The sequence below is a fragment of the Diadema antillarum genome, unplaced genomic scaffold, assembly GCF_040938485.1.
Source record: "Diadema antillarum isolate AM-2024a unplaced genomic scaffold, OU_Dant_1.0 scf00000141, whole genome shotgun sequence".
NCBI classification, from domain to species: Eukaryota; Metazoa; Echinodermata; class Echinoidea; order Diadematoida; family Diadematidae; genus Diadema; species Diadema antillarum.
The window spans coordinates 4,348,100-4,371,184 of record NW_027271030.1 but is presented as its reverse complement, the minus strand read 5'-3'; positions in this window follow the sequence as shown (position 1 = coordinate 4,371,184).

The following is a 23,085-nucleotide window of genomic DNA, read 5'->3' as shown; positions in this document are numbered from 1 at the left end:
ACTTAGTACATATTTATGTATGTTCTGCCTGACAGTGATTATCTTATGAATCAAAGGCCAGATGAAAATGATAACAATTTACTGTTCAATACAGAAATTGCACTTTTTCTCCATACCTTGAAAATTACTCAAGTGCGTAAACTTATGAAAGGGTCAAAGTCGAAGTTAAAGTACATGCTCTCCTATTCATCCAATTAAACATAGGTCAAGGAAGGTAAACATTCAATGCATTTGTGACAAACATGTCATTTTAATATTTTGCCAATTTTGTGAAAATGTAATCACACATTGTCCACATGTACTAGACCTATTAGGAGAATCGTGCATTATGGCGGAGGCATACCAGTCGCCATAGCGACATTTCTAGTTAAAAAACTGATATGTTTGAATCTGATGTTGCTGAAATCACACAATCATTCCAAAAAGCTTCATGATTTGATAAGCATATTGTGTTTCTTAGTCAACTAAGTGAATTCTAATTAAATCTAACTAGATTTTGTATGAACAGATGTATACGCAGTCATAGCGAGCTAAAGCGAGCAGCATCGAACAGCATTGAGGAGGAACGAGGTAAGGCGAGGATGAACGAGGGGGAGCGAGCGACGACGAGCTAGATTCGCAATGAAGCGAGTTACATCCGCAATGGTCCTTGCTAATGCGAGCAGAGTACCAGGAGTAGAGTGACGCGAACGAAAGCGAGGTAAGTCGAGGTGAAGCGAGCAGGTATCGTAACCATACGCAGTGAAACGCAGTTCGAAGTAAAGCTGCGTTGGCCTGCGTTAAGCAGCTCGTTGTCGCTCGCCCTTGCTCGTCCTTGCTCGCACTAGCTGGTTTCCCTCGTCTTAGCTCGTATGAATTTTGATCTTGCGTTCAGTTGCGGATGTTTGAAAAAATTTCAAACTAGCGAGCTAGAACGCAAAGCCTCTGCGTTAGTCTGCGTATTAACCTCGTATTAGCTCGTTTCATTGCGTAGTGCTGCGTTGGGCTGCGTTAGACTGCGTTCGGGCAATACGCAGCTGAACGCAAGCTCGAAACGCAAGGTGTGAGCTAGGCTTTACAGGCAAGTCTGGGCTCCGTCCCCTTTTCCTTGGTGCAATAAACCAAGAGAGGGCGCAAATTTTCTAATGGCGATAATCGAGAGACTGCGCGTTCTCGGGTATCGCAGTTCTCGGCGTATCGCAATCCTCGGGTGTCACGCCCTCATACGTCTTGTCGCGTACAAGAGACATTCTGACAGACAAACAGACAGACAAACATATAGAGTCATAGTGAAAGAAACAGAGATGAGTCTACGGTACATGAAATATATGGATTTACTAGAGCAAAATCCTAATTTCTGTTTACTTCCGACTGCCATGCCTTTATTACTGCTCGTGTGTAATTGACAGCTCACAAACACACACACCCACGTGCGGCAGAGCTAAATACAGGTGAATACTTGCAGGATTGGCAGTGTTTAACGAATAAAGGATACCACCTGAAGCCCGCGAGAATGAGCATGGTATGCACTACCAAGTTGTAAATAATTCTTGAAGGATTTGTTACTGGCTGTACAAGAAAATCTGTTGGCTGCTGCTGTTTTTGAGGCACTCTTGAATCGCAGGTTCTTGCTTTACTACATTCATATAACCCGGTAAGTTTTAGACTGGAAGTATACATTTACGAGTATGCAATATCTTAAGTTTCAATTTATTCCATTTGATAAACACCACCTATCATTATTGATTACGCTCATGTGAACGACAAACAATGTGTAAAAGGCATGGTAGATTGTCCTTCAATTTAGCGATGAGCAGGAGTGCATAAAAGAAAGCTCAGACCGTTAAATGTTGACATTAATCTTCTAACAACAGTTCAAGTAGACATCTCCTGATATACCTGTATACCAGATGGATTTCGTAACCTGTATATACAGAGGTTGGAGGAAAGGAAGAGTAATAATGCAAATCACTTGAAGATCAGAAGATATTTGTATTCCTCAAGTGAAAGTATAATGTACAATATTACAGGTTTATCTGCCTTGTTTAAACACATTATATTAACCGTCTGATTTTTTTATCTGTCACTAAGATATTCATACTTCATTCAATAATTTATTCAGTCACCTTTTACCAACCATTGCAAAAAACTTCATATCGAGTTTGGGGTCAATGTCTAAGGACGGGGAAAATGTTAATGTATGATTTTTATATGTTTGTTTGTCCCACTATGTATTCAATACTTATATGTTCTCGTATTCCTTTGGAATCACATGAATGTTTGTATGTCTTTCCTACATTCATGTAGTGAAATCTTGGTTAATTTATGTCACATGAGCAGTAGTATGAAATACAAATATATGTGTTCTCACTGGAGAGCAGAGGGGAGGAAACCCGTCGTTCAGCCCACAAATTCCTGAGCTCATGTCCACAATATTGAATATGATACACGCTTTACCGAAGATCAGCCTTTGCACAGGGCTCTGCAGCATTTATTTTGTTTTATTCGTTTACGTATCTTGTGTACCTCTGTGTACCTTGTGTACAATGCTCGGAGGATAAAATAATGTCTGGGCAGGGAGGTTGAAACTCTGGTCTGAGTTTATCATCAGTAATGACAGGGAGGTGACCCCCCTGGTAATGACAATGCCTTGATTACCAAAAGCCATTACTGCAAGTCTGAGTATATTGCACAAGCGACCACAGGAGCCTTGGAATCAATAGTTTGAAATGCGGTGCAGGATTACCGTAATTTCCCCTGGCTGCATGGTCCGACCGATCTCCTCTTCCTTTTACTCCATAATATAGGCCCACACATTCACTGGCGACATAACTGTAGGAATCGTTCGAAATTTGCACAAATTTGTTTGTTTGTTTGTTTGTTTCTAAGACTCCTTGTCTCCATGGTTTCATAGTATTGAACAACTGGCTTTAGTTCAATCTTTTCATATCAATCTGTTTTGTGAAGTAATATACCTGATTTCTGTATTCACAATGAGAGAATTTCATATCTTATATTTCACGCTTTCGTATAGTTTCTCCTTTGCTGCGCTTTAAACAAATACATGTAGTTAGAATTCTCGCAGGCAGTCATATCTCTTATTGAATAATTTACAAATGATTCCCTGTAAAACCTGCAAATATGTATAAAATGCTTCTGTAAATAACGGATTGCAAATACGTTATTCATTTTACATTTTCTATATATATTGTTGTCTATATTGCCGGTTCTTTTTATCTATTTATTTATTTTTTTACCAACAGTATTCTTTAACTATTGACTATTTTGACTATATTGACAATGCATTATCATTGTTTGGTAAATAGATTTCATTTAATTTCATTTCATTTCATTTCAGAAGTCGGTGACTCAAATGTCACATCAATCAAATCTTAATGATATATCACTTCTTTATAGTAAGGCCATACTAATGATGAGTGCTAGAAATATCGGTAGCTGAGAAGGGAGCCTATTACTTCATTTCCCATTATCTCTCCACAAACTGATTGCCAGAACAGCTGGTAATGTGCCATAATTTTGACAAATTTGTAAGCGCAGACAATTTAGTAACGGCAATGATGCTCCTTCAGCTGCTGCTGATTATTACAATGATTTCGACAATTGCTGCGATTACTTTGGTGTACATTTGCCTCTATATTTTCATATTTCAATAACCACTTTCATCATAAGCATAACTATAGAAATGCATAGTTAAAATGATAATGATACTTATAACAACTATGATAGAAATAACAATAGCTAAAATAAGATAACAACAATTTTATTAGTGCTACCTAGAAATATTCAAGGTTTACAAAATATGGAAGAAAACTAAAACAGCCTTCTAAATAGATAACAAAAAGGTTGATAACCAACTTAAGTTCCTTCTTAAAGGATTTAACCAAAGAATTTTGTCTACATTAAGATCAGTTTAAGAAATAACGTTCCAAGGATATTGTACTTGGGCATTGCGTTGCAATTCAAATAAATCGGAAAAGATTCAACAATTATTACTAAATTTCATGATGCCAGTTGTATGATGGGGGGGGGGGGGGTCTGCTGAATAATACTATCGATTTCAAGTCCCAAATTCAAATGATAGTCCTCTATAGAATCAAACGCAACTTTCCAGTTTTATCCCAAGTTGCAATCGATTGCAACTCAAACTTTTAGTTTTGATTTCAATACATATTACTGAGAAATATTTTGGCTTTACTTGGTGATTCGGAAAAAATCCTGTATCTTTGAAAACTTGTTTAATACGTCATGTCCTTATTCCTCGGGGCGCATGATGACAGAATGTTCCCACATCAATCCGTCGCCCACAAAACCAAAAGCCATTCCTTCCGATATCGTTTGACACTAGCGTGAAACGCGGTTAAAAGCAAGGAGTTCCTTGATTAAAGTTATAACATATAGTACTCGGAAGCCCTCATTCATCTCCTATTTATACGATTTTGAATTTGCTTGCAATAACTCGGAAAGCTCTGCCAAGAAACTTGTCTGGGTGACGCAATTTGCCGGGATAATGAGTTGTTTTGCAGTATTTTGAGATCAAAAGGGTGAAATAAGAAAAAAGTCGGTATACCGACTTTTGTTCCGGAAGCGCCCTTCCTGCTCAGTAGCGGGTATGTAGAAGGCTGCCAGTACGTGATGATCGAAACGTATCCAAACGTTCCTTAATCGCACGCAGAACACGCTGTAGGCAATTCACTCTCGCGAGCAGTAGATACCGCTTTGGCCCGATATATTTTAATTGATGTAATCGAATATGAAACAACACGTTACAAACACAATCGGGTAAGCTCTAAGATTGTAGTACTCCCGACAAAGCTTTTTGGCTAATATTTCACTTTCTTTACCCAACTGAAATCCTGTTATTAAAGCATTATTTCAGACATTTCTAACCTTTTGTGTACATTTCAGAGAGAGAGAAAAAAATCGACAAATCTGAAGCCATACGAAAATTATTATGTTTTCATTTTAAAGCTTCTATAATCAACTCCTGTGTCACGATCGTTATTTGACGAACATCGAGTGTGAAGCTCAGCACCCTGAGTGCCACCATGTAGTGCAGTTCCATGCTCCAACTTTTTCATTTCGATGATTAGTTGCTGGTAAAGTTAACAGCGAATTGCTCTCTTGGCGATGGCGTCTAGGCCCCAATTTAGCGTCGTTAGACGAAATGAGCGACGAATTGTTAGATATAGCTTCGGGGTGTAGATCTGACAAGTGAAGGAAACATTCATGATAGAGAGCGAGAAAATTGCAGACACGAAAAAAAAATTCGTCGATTTCGACACATAGAACATGTTAAATGAGCCATAAGGACCGGTAACAGCACACTGAGATTAGAATGTGGGATGTAGCACATTCGAATGAAAAGCATTAAAAATACAATGGCTGTATCATAAGAGACGATATAGATAGGACGACAAATATGTTACCAGAGCATTGTATAGACGGACCTCTTTCATGATGCTGATGCTCAGCTCATCTTGACGTTATTATGATTATCTTCAGTATCCATTAAAACGAGAAGAAAAAGAGAGAGAAGTCTAACCTTGAACAAAGGTTAATACGACTTCCTCATTTCCAAAACAGATTAAGTTTGATATTGATGATGATAATGATTATGAAACTGATAGTATAATGATGGCAATATTGTTAACAATAGCAGCAGCACTAGTCGAAATAGTAGTGGCAGTAGTAGTAGTAGTAGTAGAAGTAGTATGCCGAAGTAGTAATAGTAGTAGTAGCAGCAGCAGTAGTAGTAGTAGTAGTAGTAGTAGAAGCAGAAGTAGAAGTAGAAGTAGAAGTAGAAGTAGAAGTACAAGTACAAGTAGAAGTAGTAGTAGTAGTAGCTGTAGTAGTAGTAGTATAGTAGTACTAACGACCTTTTTTTTGGGGGGGGGTGGCGGTGGGGTTACAAACCAAAGGAAAATTCGTGAGATAAAGATTATCATCACACCTGCTGATAAATCATCTTATTTGAATTGCATAATTTGCATATGGCACGTGTTCATACTTATTCGTAGATGGAACTGCAAACGTCACACCGCAGTGAAAGAATAAAATTGCTCTCTCTTCGTTGAAATCGAACTTTGATAGGTACAGCACAAAGAAGAACAAACAGAAATGTGGAAGAGACACTTAACAGTTGTGGAATTTCGAAGTTCCGCTTGTTCTCATGAAACAGGGTCGTTCTCCACCCGTTCGTCACAATTCCATCGAACTTACTCTCTGTCGTAAAACAAACGGGAGGAGATGACGCAAAAAGTATTATGTCTGTCACTTTTCTTCGATACGGCACAAATCGGTTCTCCTCCCTCAAAGTCAACGGTAGCTTTTCTCTCGAGTCTTCAGCAAATGTTTACTCGCGACCCACCGCTGACGTATCGCTCACACTACTTTGTGTAAAGATGTCTTGTCTTTAAGAGCATATAAAAAAAATATTGCCCCTTGCGACCATAATGTTATTTCTTTTGAGTCATTGTGTCCTTATCGTCTCATTTTTTATGATGGTGTTGACAAGCGGACACCTCCTCCCCCCTCCCCCTCCTTCAACAGCAGTAGGTGCTTAGCCGGACTCTCTCTAGAGGGCGTAAGTTTACTGTATTCACATCAGGGGGTGTTTACACTTGTCGCGTTAAAAAAAAGAAGAAAAAGAAAAGGGGGAGAAGATTGAGAGTGATTGAGTGCAACTGGAGAAGTCTCAAGAGGATCCTTAACTGATACGGGACAATCAATGACAATCGACGTTTCCTTTGGATTTGGTAAGCCACTCGTTGCTATAGCAACGCGGAGATGTGCCGTGGATGGTGGTAAGGCGAATCTTAAAAAAAAAAAAAAAAATCTGTGTTATGTATGCTAAACACCAGTGCTTTAAATTGAGTTGTTATGTTTGTGTGTATGTATGTGTGTATGTGTGTGTGCGTGTTTGTGAAAAAAAAGCAAAGCAACAAACCCCAGCAGAACTTGTAGTTGATCAAAACAGAAAGTGGAGAGACTACATGATGTAGGCCTATAATGATGCTCTGAAGTTTCTGATATACGGATAGTTCCTAATGAATGTTTGACATCGTTTCTACAGTTTTCCTTCTTTTAAAGCTTGGACAGTAGCTATGACCAGGGTAACAACTTCAATACTCTCATTTGATTGGCTGTTTCCCAATAGATAGGCCTATACCACCATGAAGTGCAAGAGCCTTTATAAGCTGCAGTTGGTATACGGAGATTTCTGAACGTATTTCAGCAAATGGGGATGTTCGGCTTCATCTGTGAAACTTCCCCTCCAAGGGACGCGCTAATCCCATTTATATCCTTAAGTTGTCAAATATAGCTGTTAAGATGGTTTCATTAACATGATAGTGTAGGAGAGTTTAGCGGAGGGTGAGGGCTGAGTATGACCTCTCGGAGCCGTAACCCCCACCTCCCCCCCCCCCCCCCGGGGGGGAGGGGTGGAGGGGTACAAGGGCACTCTCACTTTCTGTATCTGTACAAGTCACTGTCCTATGACTGTTCCTGAATCATCGTGTGTCTCTGTTTTGTCTTCGTCTTTCCGCGCTCAAAATCTCATTCACGCCACCCTCATCATCATGAACGGTGGTAAAGCAGTCATTGGTAAACCCTTGGGAGAATAAGGAAGAAGGGACGGAAGGAAGGAGAGAGAGAAAGATAGTTTGAATAGATACTGTAGACAGCTAGACATACGTGCAAATGGGGTGGGGCTGTAAATTAACTAAACGTAGCGCGATGACTCACTGTATAAACTGCCCATGACTTGACATTTACGTTCAACTTGACACCAACGTGCATTCTTACTCTCTATAGAAGTTGGCTGTAATATGCACGTACATGCATGACGCCGAAATCAAACGATTAGAGTGATAAAGTTTCATCAAATCTGGACAATACGTGAAATGACAGACTTATGAATTTTCTGTTGAACATGATATCAAGAAATTAGTGATATGAGTTGCAGCTACTTATCAAATATTAATATATTTTGAAATGGTGACCCCATCGCCCTACCAGTCTCGTACTGATCTGCACACAGGCCTTCACTAAATTTCCTTCTTTGAGATCCAGTCATCGTTGTGTTAGATGATTTCTGTCTGTCTGTCTGTCTGTTCGTCTGTCTGTCTGTCTTTCTCTTTGATTGGCTGTATTCGACGTAGCCACAAAGGAAGCACCTTTATAGCAAGTCCCCTTGTGATCCAGCGATGATATTTTGGCCTCAATCGATTTCGCTGCGTGGCGAAAACAATATGTGTAACCGTAAAATTCACATTCTAATTCGTGTCCAATTGTCGTAAAACCTAAAACCCTCCGATTGTTATTTGATTTGTCTTCATCATACGATCAGCTTGCACTGGTAAAGGCAGAGGCTTACATATTTACATCACTACTCCCCTTATCAGCAAGATCTCTAACCCTTCTCCTCCCCACCCTTCATAATATTCTGATGATTTTGATCTTGTTTCAACTTTGAGAGGATAAGATATGATTTGCTGAAGTTTTGGTAACTTTTAATGAACGCTATAGGCTCTTTTGAAATCTTTCATAATAGTGATTAGCATAATGTTATTACAATATTAGCAAAGGGCTGATTTGTTTTTACTACTACGTCTACGTCTACGTCTACTACTACTACTTCTTCTTTCTGATGCAATGAATATTGGACGACAGCAAGACTTCTGGATTCGAAGTGTTTTACACCATATTCGACCTCCCACGAGAATATTCCAATCCATCAAGGTCTGGTGTAGTGCATTGTCATTATAGATTAATCAGCTAGGTGCCATCCCATAATCACCACCACCACCACCATCACCATCATCATCATCATCATCATCATCATCATCATCATCATCATCATCACCATCACCAGGTAGGATTGGCTTTCCTCATTATACTTCGCCCCATCTCGCTCTTTCAATCATCGCTATTATCACTGTTTTGGTTGTGATGGTTCCCATTAACCAGGCTCCGTTGGGAGAGAAGCGATGTTTTTTTTTTTCCCAGAGTTGAGTTTCCTCGTGTTTTTGTCAGAGCCTGAAAATAGGCGGGAAGGTTCGTCGATGGAGGAGGCGCGTGTTGCCTTGGAGACGATGCAGATGCATGTATCTAGGATGGCACTACCTAAGATCTTGCCGTTTATGACGTGAGGAGTCATCTGAGCCGCTGAAGGGTCAGTAAGCCACGCTTGTTGATTGCCGAGAGCTGGGCAACGCGTCAGTACCTTGTGAGAGGTCTGTTCGTAGAGAGATAGATAGTAAAGTTTGCATCTTCGATGTGAGACCATGGAGTTGTTTAGTAGCTCCATGGTGAGACTGTTCATCAGAGGCTGGAATCAAATCATGCCACCTTGGCAACGCTGATGCATGAGCTCATCTGCCTCCTGAGTAAGTTGTGAGTATATTATGTGAACGTGATTAGGAGTTACTAATTAAAGCAAGTTAATGTGCCGATCGACTTTTATGATTTAATAGCACTTCGCGGTTTCGCCGCTCTATTTCGAGATTACTACCGACGTTAGAGCTGCCTTTATATATTTGTCATGTGCCAACAGACAAAGGTTGGATAAAAACAGGAGAGAGCACACATCACCACGGAAACTCGGTTTCTGAAGAGGAAATATCCTAGGTTAATACATCCAAGACAGTCGTGAGGCTACTGAGAGATAACGCATGTAGCCTTTCAGTTTCGTCGTTCTCTTGCTTGCAGACCTAAGAAACCTCGAAATCGAATATATCATACGAGTATTTGTAACATAAACTCCATATATCCTATGCAGTGTACGCCTTTTTGTTTTCTTTATGTAAGTAGAACACATTTTCATCAGATGTAGAGATTGTATCACGGAGTCACCTACCCGATTGTACAGTATGATTTGGTATATCATACCTATATGATGATGTACAGGAGCCGCGCCCTCCCAGACGAGTAGGCCTATAGACTCGAGGGTATGCAGTAGTAATCACTGCAGAGGAAAGAGCTAGGTATTTAACCTTATCACCGACGAAAGACAGAAATACTGTGTGCTTAGCAATGACTCTTTGAGTCGCTGATATTGAGAGGGTTAATGAGACGAAGATGAATGATAGACATTTCTCCGTGCCAGAGAAGCCATTAAGGCTTTGTGAGCATCCATATGTGCTCTTCATTGATTAATTGCCCTCCCGAAGCTCTAGATATTCAAGGCGAGGATTTCTTCTGCTTTGCGTGGTCTTGAAAATTCCTTTGATTACTGTACTTCTTACCATTCCTCTCTGCGCCGCGCCTGCGTTGCCATGCCTCGATTTACAATTTAAGGAACAAGGAGTATGTAGATGAAGAAGACTCTCCGTGTCCTACCCTGAAGAGGTGTAACTGTTATGTTGTTGTTGTTGTTGTTGTTGTTTATTTTGTTTTGCTTTGCCTTTGAGGTGTAGTGAGGAGGATGGGTGGGTTGTTGCTTTTTAGGGATTGTCCACAAAGACAATCGAACTTGCAGTTGTTTGGGGAGTCGAGGGACAGAAAAGCACCATTGTTGCATTCCTATCTTATATAGTTGTTCAACTTTCTAGACTCCTGAATGATCATTTATAGATGAAACACAAAGGGGTCACCATGTTTGCTGTTGATGACGTCATGATGGACTCCCGGAATGATAACCGTCCCCCATTACGAATAAAACAAAAGTAACGCCACGACAATGTAATTACTTATGTATACCTCGTCATAGCCTATAGCAACAAATATAAGGATAACAAGTGTCAATTCTGTCATCCTTCACTAAGGTACACCTCGAACCAAAGACTGTGTCGAAATTTGTTAAAAGTCATGATATTAGGACTGGATGAACAATTGTAGTTGTGGTGACAAAAAGTCTACAAATACGGGAAGGGAAGAACCACCTAAATTTAGTTAAGCAGCAGAATGCAATGGTGTCTATTTCAGTAAATAGAAATATGTATTCTGTATGGGGAAAGATATTCCACGAGGCAACAACGGAAGGAAAGATCCACTCCCGCAACTTTGTCATATTTTTTTTTTCCTGGGGGGGGGGGGAACGGGGCGTCAGATATCGGTGTAACCCATTTTTGACCAGATTCTTCCTACTTTATGGTCACTTTGAATTAGTTGCGAAGTTTCTCTTTAAAATCAAATCAAGGATATGTGAATGTTCGGCAGTAGCGTACGTATTCTGAGTACTGGTATGATGTTATCTCCATCACTGTAATTAGACCTATAGTTCCACTTGAATGCCGCCGTATTGAGCTCTAGATTAATTATCAATGTTGATTATTCGTTTGGTCGGGGCCACATCTTACTCTCAGATTTGTATCAGTGCAAGCACTGATGGGAATTTGAGGACAACCACTCGTAAATATCCTTCTTCTATTCCCACATTCCGATACAAAAAAAAAAAACTAATAATGAAGGCATGAAAAATAAATCAATGTAGTTAGGCACGGTGAGAAAACCTATATTCATCTGTAATACAGAACGTTACAAGGCGTGATGTATCCATATTTTATACCTTTCGCAGTCATCCATGGGAATCTGTTATGAGGGGCGGTGGAGTATTATCAAGTCTGGCGCCTGGATTACTGTTTCATGAGATATGTTTCCCCGGGAGTAGGCCCGTCGACGCCAAAGGGACCTCGTTGTCTCTGTGGTGTCGACGTGGTATGGACATTGCATAAAGGTTTTTTAAAAAAATGAATGCCTTAATAATCTTGAAATTAAGACGTGAACAGGATGCTTAAAGGGAGAGTGTAGTATTGGTTGAGGTGAGGATCCGGCCTTTAGCTTTTTGAGAGATACTTAAAAACCACTTTTACGAAATGTTAGAGAGCATAACGATTCTAAGAGGAATTCAAAGTACATATGATGAAAATCGGTTTTGAAGTTGGTGACAATGTCATATCCAAAACAGAGTAAAACAAAGCGATCCTAATAAAAGATGGGTCCCAACTTTGCATTTGTTTTGTTGGTATATCTCAGCCATTTCAAAACCAATTTTCATTAAATAAACTTTTAATTCCTCGTAGAATTATATGCTCTTTCATATATTCATAAGAGATTTCTCGTTACTCGTTAGTTCACAAAATCATCATCAAAAACGTTGAAAACATGTAGCCCTATCTCAACCAAAACTGCACCATCCCTTTAACTCGAGGACTACTTCTAATTTTCGATATACGGAGTGTGTGACTTAAGAAGACTGGCTGTAGATCATAAATATAAGAGTAGAAATAATCGATGACGTAATTCACTGATACAGGGCACACACGAAAAGATTTAGTTTGGGGCTCACTGAAACAGTTGTTCAATACTGATTATAACTGCATAATTTGCTAAGATGTGTTTTGTTTGTATACTCTGGGCGAGTGTCTTCAAATGGATTGTGGTCTTTGTGGTATTTCACTCATGTCCTTTATCTCATACCTTCTCTTTTTTTTCTTTTTAATTCTTCTTACTATCATAATGATAATAATGAAATAATAAGAATAATAATATTGATAATACTAGTACTACTGATAATGATAATAATAATAAAAATAATAATAAGTATCACTATTTGTGAATATCATTATAACCATAGTGACCATTATTATTATTGTCATTATTCTTATTATTATTATCCTCATCATCGCTGTTGTTTTTGTTATCATCATCATCATCATCATCATCAGTATAATGATTATGTTTGGTTATATTGATTAAAAAAAAGAATTGTGAATGATCCCATACAGAGAATGAATAAATCAAATCAAATCAAATCATTATCAGAAAACTATTTGCCATCATCACGTTTATCCTCATCAATAGTGTCTTTCTTAGCAGATCGTTTCCGGTTGTTGATAGGTTGATGTGCCTAGAGCTTCTTGGAAAAAGATATCGGATGTTTCTAGACCGGTTTTACATTGCCCCGTGTGCCCCGTCTTAAGAGTATACCCCATCAGTGTACGTCAGCGTTAAATCATTCTATTCTTGTTCTAGTTCTCTATTTACCCCTTTATAAGATCTCAAGGGACTTTCCCTTACCTCAAAGAATCCGATTCCTATGCGGATAAACTCACCTTTTCTCTCTCTCTCCCTCCACTTAGTTATTTTGCTAAGTTGTTTGCATGCCCTTTGTGAATTGTAGTATTGAGTGGCGGAAAGTTATGTCAAACCCTTTTACAAAGAGAGAGTAGCTTCTGCGTCAGCGTAACTGAATACAGACTAATCCCAGTCAGTCAGGCACGTCAGAAGTGGGAATAAGATGGTGAAAGAGATGGGGGGAGGGGGGGACGCACTGTTTTAAACAATTTAGTGTCGAGCCCTGCACGTGAAACTTGTCTATTCGTATTTCATAACTTTTTTCTGCGTTGTTCAATGTCAATGAATGTCTATGAAACTGTTAGTGTCTCGTTTGTTTGAATGTAGTCTGTTCAACTATACGTCAACTTGATAATAATGGAGTGGAATTTTCACTTCCAGTGTTCGTCACCTTTAGCCCTAATTTTCGGCAACGGTTTCCCTTTTTGTTTACGTCTACTGTCGTTTGTTTTGAAACAAGTCAATCACATTCACTCATTGCTGTAATGATGTGTGCACAAAGAGGACGTCATCAATTCATTTCATGTTGACTTGCACCTCTGAACTTTGAACTTTAAAGATATTATTCCGATAGCAGCTTGTCCATAAAGATAAACTGGGATGGGTGTGCGACGTGACAGTATTATAGTGGGAGGTGACAGTGTTGAAAGCAGAGAAAGTGAAATGTTTGTATGTACAGTAAAAAGGCTAACGTAGAGTTACACTTCTTTTGATGTTCACTCATCTCATTCGCTGTCATTTTCTTCATGCGAAGACAGGGGAGAAAAAAATGCGATGATTTTGTTAGTGTATTTTAATGAATGTATTGCCTTGATGTGGAAAGACTTGTAAGAACAGAACGTCCTTGCTATATCCGCCATAAAACTTTCGCATTCATACTTTTTCTTTCAATCAGTCCTTGATTTTATTTGTACACACACACACACACACACACACATGTATGTATACACACATGCACACGTTGACACACATACAGACATACACGCATTTACACATTGGTAGCTATAACAACCAAACAAAATCATTGATAATGGCAAATAGGCTAATGCCAGAGCGAAATGGTCACTTATAGCCCAGACGCTTGGTACAGGGTAATGATATGCAGATGAAACCGAGCGTCATGCTAGATAGACTGTACTCATGCTGCTACATGTTCATGGCTTTCTCGATCACTTTCGTCAGTTCCATTTAAACCTTACAATTGAAATGCTGTCTTTACTTGACACTAATTGTTTTCTCAACTTGACTTCCCTGAATAAGCGTCTTTCACGTAAGATGGCAAAGAATTGCGTCAAAATATAATATACGACTGAAACGTGTAGCAGATGGCGAATGAGACTCCAGGTGTTCACGCCTTGAATATTAATTTCATATCATTATGAAAGCTGTCTCCCATCATACTTAATGTCGATATGGAGCGTGACATCATGCTTATTTTTAGTTGTTTGCGTCACTGCAACAACCAGTATAGACTGCGACTATTTTGAAGCATTATATCCCCCTCCCTCTCTCAATATATGAGCGACCTTGTTGTGACGTCGGATGGGATCTCCTGGTAGATACTTATGAATGATAAAAAGAGTCGATGCACGCTTTGTTCCCTCTCCTCTACAACGGGCATTTCCCGTCTGCATTCAGAAAGTAATGGTGGTATAGAGTATAGAATTGATCGCGATTTCAGGGTTAATTTGATCGTGTGTCATGTGTGTTCATTTGTTTGTTTGTTTGTTTATTCCATAGCGCAGGGCGACCCCTTTCCCCCCCCCCCTTTGTATTCCGACCCGTTACAATTACAAGAAATTGTGCGTTTTCGAGGAACTCAAATCAAAATGATATCATGAACGCGATGATAGAAAAGTAACGGATCATCGGAGCCTCGAGTGAAATCAAGCCAGCTGTTTAGGGATGGAATGATTCCTAGGATAGGGGTTAGTGCCAGTGATTTCAAGTTGTCAACTTGGTTACGATTGTTCCGAGTATTATGATCTCCAGGGGTGATGACGTTACTATGATAATGCATCCATATCCTTTCTTACTTGAAATCCCTATAAGGTCTACTTTCTCGAAAGCCTTCGTTCACAATGTTGTACGCGGGCTTTGTTATCAAACACTTTTATGTAATGTGCAAAAAACAAACAAACAAACAACGTTGAGCTCTGGATATGGTTGAAAAGAAAACTAAGGGGTAGAATCCCGAATAAGTTCTTTTCTTCAATACATATTTTCAGAAATGTTTAGTTTTGTATACCGGAAAATGAAAGTCGCAGGTGACGTTACTCTGCTGATTCTCTGCGTCCTATCCCTATACCCCCAGCCTTTACCCCACCATCCATCCAAAGTCTCTTCTTTCTCTTCTCCTCAGCGTTTTCCCCTCCCCTTTCATCCTCCCTATTTCCTCCCTCCTCCCCCTGTGGTGCCAGGATTTGTAAAAATGCGGGGATTTGTAAAAACGTCTCGCCGGGAAATGTAAAAATCTCGAAAATTGCATTAACGGGAAATATAAAAACGTCTCGCCGGGAAATGTAAAAATCTCGAACATTGCATTAACGGGAAATGTAAAAACGTTCAATTTTACCCTTCTCATAACTCTTCATCCCTTCTACCATGGAGGTAGAAATTCTCTTTTCTACCTCCATGCTTCTACTGTTTCAATTCCTTTCCCTGTATACCTCCCTTTCTCCCTCTCCCATCCGTCCTCCCGCTCTCACCCCCCCCCCCCCCCTCTTTCCCTCCTCTCCATGTCCCCATTAGACACACCCAGTAGGCTACGGGTATGACACCGAGAGAAACCCATTAATATATAATGGCTCTCATGTGATTAATCCTATGTCGCACGTATAACCATTCCTAGAAATCGCTGATTCGATTTCGCCTGCTCAGCTAGCTGCCCCATTTGCCCTGGACCCGTACCCAGAAACGCAATGTCGAAAATTTGGTTTAATGGGCAGGCGAGGTATTATTGATCAGCACGCTGTCCTTTCGTGTTTTAATGATATGCCTAATAACCTAACGGTTCCTGTTGGTGTTAATTGGTTGGAAGGTCCCGCAGAGAGCGTGCAAATTATGATCCTAGTACATTCCAGGGTTTCCTGAAAAGGCCGAATATTTTTTTTTTCTTTTTCATTAAAGTTTGAGCTATTTGATATTCATCTGACAGTATTTGTTTCGGATACAGAATTTTCTAAAAATCTGTAATTTATGACAAATTCTTGTAAGTGACAACATATTTTCGAAGATTTAAGAATCTTTGGCTCTCTCAAGTCGACGAATGTTTGTAATTTTTTTTATTATGATAGCATGCACACATATAGGGATTTACAAATTTTTCAGCTAATTTGTCTCCGATATAAAATCAAGTGATATTCGAAGGTGCCAATTTGATGATCGAGAAATGATTAATTTGACAGCAAAGATCCCCGGCTTTCCATGGGAAAAGTCTCGAATGTCTCAAGTTAAAAGGGTTTTGTAAGTGATTTGGTTATGCAGGCCTATGATTTACAGACTAAAAGGCATCAATAGATCTTAACAAACATTTGGGTAGCATGTACCTTTTCGAATCGACCATTTGAATTAGGGGTTGTTGTTCAACGTTGTTGGTCAAAAAAGTACTCCATTCCGAGAGAATTGATAAATTCGATTTAAACAATGGTCTACGATTCCCTAGCGCTGAGCCCTACACATGCTATCACGCAGGCCTCAAAATATAAAGTAGTTGTGAAGTAGTTGGAGTGGTACACATACACTCTGTAACTTTCCGTGTTTTTCCCCTACCGTTCCCCCTTTCTCTATCCCTTATTCTATCCAGAGTAGCTAAGTATAGGATCTCCATACCGTCAAGCCTCGGCTTATTTTGGAGACCCGTCTTTTTAAGTTCCCTAAGCTGTTTTGTTTTATTTGTTTTATTTTTGACTAAAACTATGTGTCGATATATTGTTTGTCATAAATGACTTGTACACAATGATATCTGATGTAACGGAATTAAGCAGAAATAAATCAAATCACATCAAATCAAATCAAATCAAATCAAATCAAATCAAATCAAATCAAATCAAATCAAATCAAATCAAATCAAATGAAGTACAAGTTCATGTTTGTGGTTTGTTCTTCTCTGCGATATTTACACTGAGCTACAAACACATAATAATCAGGCCAACCGTGGTGACTACAATGGAAACGATTTGTCTTTACTGACTGATAGATTCTTCTGGGAATTACATCCGGGCCACTGTCACATAAAGCGGAATAGAAAACGATGTTTACGATCGGCGTCGGATATTGAGGAGTACACGTCAGGGAACACTCAGCATGGGAAATGAATGCCAGAATTGTTTGTGGTACATGCGCAAATATCCTATGTTTGAGGATAGTTAAACTTTTATGTTGTTTCAACTTTCTCTCTTCCCCTCGCTTAATCTCATGATCACCTCTGGCAGGCCACATATTGGAATATGATTTATTGAGTTCATCTTGTAGTTCATAATCAAGGAGGCCTAAAAGGTCTGAAGGCCATCCCTGCGTGGTGCCTTGCTATTTCATCGGAGTCGACGGCTGCTTAGCAAAAGTTTCTCTGGTCTTTTTAGCTATGGCTGTAAAGCATCTTGTTAGCTATGGCTGTAAAGCATGATATATTTGCGGCACGAAATTTTCGCGAATTGGAGCCAACGGCCTTTTTCGAGGCAAGAAATTTCCGCGAATTGCCACTTGCGTTCAATGCATATAGTGTAGATAAGAAATTTCGAGTGCATTTTAATTTCGCGAATCTTGGCGCTCGCGAAATTCGCGAAATTAAATGCACGCGAACATTCCTCGTTTTTCGGTATACTGTATAATATGTAGATGCTTTATACATATCAGTCTGTGCTCTCGAACGTGTCGAACCGATCTCCAATGAACATTTTTTTTTTCCCCCTGATAGTCCTCGTTATGAAGTTTAGGCATTGTAATTACTTTAATGAACACCCCCTCCTTGCGCGGTCACACACATATGCACACACACACAAACACACACACACGCAGACATCTCCTCTTTAGCATGTAATGCTGATGTGTGTTTTGCATGCACTGTAAAAACATCGGTGTTAGATTTAACACCATGGGTGTTAAATCTAACACCAATCAAACTTCAATAGAGGACCACACCCACAGGTGTAGAAAATGCACTGCGATGGTGTTGAAAAGTGTTCACCTGACACTTCGTGGTGTTAATTTGACACTGTATCTGGTGTTATTTTGACACTGTACTGGTGTTAATTCAAAAATGACACCACATGGTGTTGATTTGATATTTGTTGATGTTAATATCAATGGTTTAACACCCGTCCAGCTTCAATAAGAGACCACACCAGCTGGTGTTACTGTGGTGTAAATTTATTTTCACATTTTTTCAAAAATCTAGTATTTTAACGTAAAATTCTTAATCGTCTTGTTTAAATTAAAAATCAACAGGAAGTGCAGTTACTAAGAAACTCTTCAAAAAACAGTTTTATATTTGGAAATGACACCCGGAGGTGTTAATTTAACACCATAAATGAGCACCGAAAATTTAATACCAGCTCGGTGTTCACTATTTAACACCGGACTTTTTGCAGTGTGGGATGTAGTCACATCGTCATTAAACCTCCATGTCGTGAATATCACACTTGATTTTTAATCACACCCTATAGCATCGCATCAGATTACGAGGAAAATCTTCTTCGGATTTCCATTTTCATAAGGTGTTCATAATGTAGGCCTACTTATTTATGTGAAATTTCAGCAATGGGCGTATGATTATTATAAGGAAGCCAACCTCCCACGTGCCCACATATTTTAACAAATCATTCGTTGAAACACACCTGTGAACAATTAATTATTATAAATGGTTATCAATAATAATTGTTGATTATAATTATTATAACACTGTAAATACAATGCGGGTGGAATGCAACTAGATAAGGGTATGTCCAGTCATACTTTTTTTCTGCCGAAGAAAACAGATAACCATCGCGAAACAACACGAACTCTTTCAAAGAGCTTCTCTTGTTTTTTTTTTTTTGTTTTTGTTTTTGTTTTGCTTGTTTTGTTTATAAAAACAACACGATGTGAAGTTGTAAGGTAGCAGGTAGTGCTGAACTGATGAGCAGTGTAGCTTTCCTTCTCGCAAGGGGGTGGGGGTGAGATAAACAAAACCAAAATAATCAAAGTATCAAACCAAGCGGAAGTATTTCAAGAGTCCATAAACCTAGATACTAAACTTCACGACACAACATGGAAATGAAATGGAAGGAAAATGTGTCTTATCATTAACTTGAAAAGATTGATTATGTCAATTACAAAACCGCGCGTCAAACAAGTTGTGTTCATGATACTTAAAAAGATGATAATAATAGCATGCTCAGATTCATTCAGAAACGGAAATAGAGCGGGAATAGAACAATTATGTCTTTCTGCAGTAGCAACCGGGAGTTCCTTGTAAAATCGATTGATGTGGCATTGTCTGTGTATACCTTTACCGTGAAGATATCTTTCTACAAAAATCGCTGTGCGGAAGACAAATTATGACGGTTGAACAAAAAGCTGCTTCTTTCACGCGACATTTGCCAACATGTCCGTGTCAGTATGACCGCTGGAAGTTATATTCTTCAGAATGCTCATTGTAATAATGTTGTATTTATGTTTTGACAGGTGTTCCAGTACGCCACTAGGAAATCCCTACTGCCTGCATAGTCACCGTTAGTCATTCACTGGCAGTTGTTATTCGATTCAGTCCCGGATTCAGTCCAAGACAAAGTAAAATCCGGTGGAAATGTATACTGCACCTTGAGCAATGTCAGTAGTTTATTCATCTAATATTGTCCTTTTTTTTTGTGGTGGATGGAGCTATTTCAGGCGTAGAATAACCAGAAGCTCCGCTTTGCTGCTTGTCTCACTGCCCCCCCCCCCCTCCACCGTGTGCGTGCTATGAAACATCACGTGTCCTCAAGTTTCACAATGATGACATATTGAAATTAAAGAATTTATTCATTCATTCCCTCGTTCGTGTTCATTTTTTCATTCATTCATTCATTCATTCATTCATTCATTCATTCATTCATTCATTCATTATTTCCATTTCCAGCAGAGACACAAGTCATGAACATTTTACAGAAATGGAATGTATAAATTTAATTACATCAAATTGTATAATAAAAATTGTTAAGTTTGAGGAATATTGAAAATACAGTTGTATATTGACGTCATCCCAATGCGCTGAAAATCCTCATCTTACCTTAGATATTGACCAATGTGAAAGCAAGAGTGTCGTTATAGTTTTACTCGTAAAAAAGAGATTTTGAGATGTTATTTTCATCATCAAGCACTGGCTACAACATGGAGCTGTTGTAGCTGGGGGGGGGGGGGGGGTTCAAGTCCTTCCATGGCAATCTATTAATAGTCTTATGATGGATTGACCAAAATGACAATCATGATTTATGCGCTACACGTTAATGATATGCCTGAAGTCACGGATTCGCATCCGCATAAGAAACATTAGAAGTGCTACAAAGTCTCGTCTAACTTGTCGTGACGTAATGCTTGATTCTCTATTTTTGAAACCGGAAGTGAAACTGTGAAACTTTATGCTGGTATATAACGATACGCAAAATTTCCTGCCATTTCGGTGAATTCCCCGGTATGAACATGACCGTTCATGGAAGAATAAGGGAAATAGAAGTATACAGTACACTGCACATTTTCAGAAGTGGGAGCGGGGTAGCGGGCGGGGCTTGGGGCGCTGTACAATAGAAAGCAGGTTTTAATAATGTGAATTATCCACTGCTTATTATAAGATGAAATTTATTGAGTTTTAGGTAAGGCATTCGTGTAAACACGTGTCTTCGATCTAATAATATATCAATTAGAAATGCCTGGGCTTAGTAAATGTATACACCGCAACAAAAATATTGACCCTGAAACCCTTTTAGGCGAAGTGCGAAATTCACCTTAATCGACCATTTTGTAAAAGGTTTTAACTCATTGTGGAGGTATATGTTCTCTTGCGTCAAATAATTATTTCTTTATGTGAAAAAGTCTAAACTGATGATTGTGTAAACAGGTGAGAGGCCAATGTAGCAAATCGTCGTCAGTGCTGAAATGCTCGGCAAAAGTTTCGTCCACCATTCCCATCTCACCGCTGGCAGAGGACGCATGTAGCTACACGTTCAGTCATTTCCGACAAGCTCGAGTAGCCGAATGTCTGTGAAAACAATAAAATGACTACACCTACGTCTATACGCCAGAAAATTGCCGAACACTGTACACGTACTTCCCTAGCGTGCTAAAAGGAAATGCACAGGTCCGTTTTGGATGCTCTTATCAGAGCGATTACCTTGAAGTGAAGTGACACACCTCGGCTTCCATTTTAGGCAATGATGGTTAACATTTCTACTTTTTATGTCAAAAAGTTCGTCATTAAACTTTTTGGTCAATCTCTTTTACTTTTGAATCTCTCAGTCATTTCAAAACCAATTTTCATCAAATAAACTTTGAATTCCTCTTAGATATTGTATGCATTTTCATATTTCATAAGATGTTTCTCATTATCTCACAAAAAAAGTCTGGAACCTGCAGCCCCATCTCAACCGAAACTATACCATCACTTTAAAGGGCCTAGTCAAAGTCATCTGGTCGTAGCTGATGTGAAGCTCATTGCAACTTCTTATTTAGTTATATTAATTAATCAGTATCATCGTGATTTTTTTATTTGTCATATTACCACCATCGTATACCACCTTCCATAGGCAGTCACATCCCCTTTTGTATTTTTTTTTTTTGATACCGTACATATGACTATAGGCCTACTGCCTTCCGGGGTGAACATACCAGGGAGAAGGCCAAACCATGCCAAAGTGCCTGAACATACGGCAGGTTGATTCAATTGATACATGTATTGGTATCTCTGTAGTGCGCTTTGGAAATGTGCCTGGGAGATGATTGAACTTTAACCTTTCCAAGTTCAACGTATACCGTCTCAATGTGTCACTGCTATTGTACCAAAAGACGTGGACCAAAATGTTATGCGCTGATAAGATCTCACCCCCGAAAGACAGCTAGTGCATGAGCCGCGTAAGTGGGACTGGGAATGTAGGCCTATGTGGAAAAAAATAAGACTCCCCAGAAGAGACAGGAAACCCAAAATGGATTACTAGTAATATGCAGTAAATGGAAAAGACGTGGAAAGGATCTCACCAAGGCCTCGATCGGCACTCCACTGGTGAGAGCGCTGCTGCGTGCTCATCAATGTATAGTACACATAACCAAATGCACATAACACAATGACGTCATAATTTTATGTCGTGTAAAACGGGCGCGCCTCATTACGCCACGGTCTGCGGACCGTCTGCGACGTGTTATCACACCCTGAACAGGGCAAGCTGCCTGGTGTTGATTGAATGTATCTCATAACGCCATTTACCCTAACAAAACCACTGCCCTCAAATTCCATGGCTATTGAACTCAATAACAGAATGATGATAACAACAACAACAATGATAATGATACTTCTACGCATACTACTACTACTACTACTACTACTTCTAATTATCATTATTATTAATATTATCATTTTTATTATCATTATCATTATATTACTTCGCATTCACTTCTCCTCCCAAACCGTCCGTTCTCTACCCCTTTCCCCTTCGAGAGGGGGATAAGGATGAGTTGAATGGACCCAAAACATGATTCTATCATTATGGGCACACGAATGGGAGTTATGTTAAGCTCATATCACCACTTAACTCGATAGTATGCATGTTATGCGTTCATCAAGCCCTCATTGCAATGTGGTCCCCAGGAATGTTCCATCAGATCCTTGACCTCAATTTTGTCCTGGCGTCTAGACCACCCACCCCCCCCCCCTCCCCCATTCCTCCTCTAACCAGACCCAAACATGCTGCCAGACCTGTTACGAGAGTTATGTACAGCAGTTGGCCGAGGAATACCATCCTGAGCGATGACGTCACAATTGGTATACGACATCGATCTGTGCCCGCC